The sequence below is a fragment of the Limulus polyphemus genome, unplaced genomic scaffold (genome assembly GCF_000517525.1).
Source record: "Limulus polyphemus unplaced genomic scaffold, Limulus_polyphemus-2.1.2 Scaffold5673, whole genome shotgun sequence".
NCBI lineage: Eukaryota > Metazoa > Arthropoda > Merostomata > Xiphosura > Limulidae > Limulus > Limulus polyphemus.
Window position 1 is genome coordinate 32,989 of NW_013671283.1, and position 1,518 is coordinate 34,506.

General features: G+C 27.7%; 1 protein-coding gene across 1 annotated transcript in view; it reads left to right on the plus strand.

Moving 5' to 3' along the window:
• Positions 1–966: 966 nt before the first annotated feature.
• The window catches only part of LOC106472859 (golgin subfamily A member 5-like), a 21,090-nt gene continuing 20,538 nt past the window's right edge, over positions 967–1,518 (plus strand). Inside the window, exon 1 of the mRNA XM_013933530.2 lies at positions 967–1,176. The gene's annotated coding sequence lies outside the window, so the exon portion shown is untranslated. The remainder of the gene's footprint in view (positions 1,177–1,518) is intronic.

The window sequence follows — 1,518 nt, forward strand, 5'->3', positions numbered from 1 at the left end:
GTTTTATTAAGTAAAGACTTGTGTCGTTAAGTTTCGTTGGAACGAAGTTACGGAAAAATCAATTAACAAACGGAGACGTAACACTATGTTTTCAATGTTTTAATTTAGATTATAGTTGGGGGTGTGCTAATAATGATGGTGTAACAGTCTAGAGAATTTGCAAAATGTCAAGCAACAAGTATATTAATACAAGAATGTAGAACACTCAAAGTATGCTTAAATACTACACTTCTAAGCTGTACAAACCTCGTGAGGTATTACTTGGCATACAGCTGAAAATATCGTTAACCAGAAGGTACCCAACTGATGATTCAATGCATTCTAATCATTATTAGTTTTCTTACATATATTGACTTGTGACATTATATACTCAATTATTGTCAAATAAAATAAACTGGCTTCATTGACTTTTATATTAAGTTTTTATAGTTTTGGAAACTAAAGCTACTACCTTTTTATCAGAAGCTACTCATAAAGTTTGAAAAGAAAAATAAACTGGATAGCATATAACTTAGGGTACTGATGATTACGATATATATACACGAACGAAGTGAATTTAGATTACATTATATATTAGATTAGACAAATGAAAAATATTCATTTTACAGTAGCAAAGGTATTTTTTGATTAAATAATATATAATATATTATTTTATATATTTTATATTATATATCTATATATTTTAATATATAAGATGGGCATCACATTTGAAACACATATAGAAGTCTTTAGAGAAAAACGTTTTAAAGATTTTTCCAATAATATATCTTTTTGAGCTTACTTATAGCTACATTATTTTCATTTTAACTCAAATTTAAGTTGTTGTTTTTTCTTCAAAAGATTGTCTTTCATTATATTGTTTTTAACAGCAGTAATGGGAAATTATATATGTATATAAAAAAGAGATGGTGTTTACATCGGAGAGTGACATCACAGTATCTATAGTGTATTTGCTTACGACGTAGTGTATTTGTAGTATAATTTGCAAACTATATAGTGTGTATCTAGTGTTGGTGTCAATGTAGTACTTGTAGTTACAGGTTTAAAGCTATTGTTTAATAGGTGTTATTTTGTTTAACAGAATAATTACTTAATTAAAAAGTTAAAGAATATCGATTCGTCTGTTAACTTAATTAAACTTAAGTTAAGGCCAAGAATTTGAAAATTGAAGAAAAAGTAAGATTAATATTATTATTACTACATCTAGTACTGTTCACCTTAGTCAGCAAAATAACTAAAATTGTAACAACAATGCTTTTCTATGTCTCACTAGTAGTAACAGAACTAAAACTTAAATTACTTAGCGAGCGGAACTAGAAGAGATTACAATTTTACATTTCACACTCATAGTAAGTCAGTTAAGATGTATCAGTATCATGTACTCTAACAGTAACACAGTACTCATTCTGGGTTAAAGGCATGCCATACATTCTCGCAAAGAGTAAGCAGAAAATGTTAAACACATTTCAACTTCAAAGTTCAAGCGTTTGAACTTTGAAGTTGAAATGTGTTTAACAT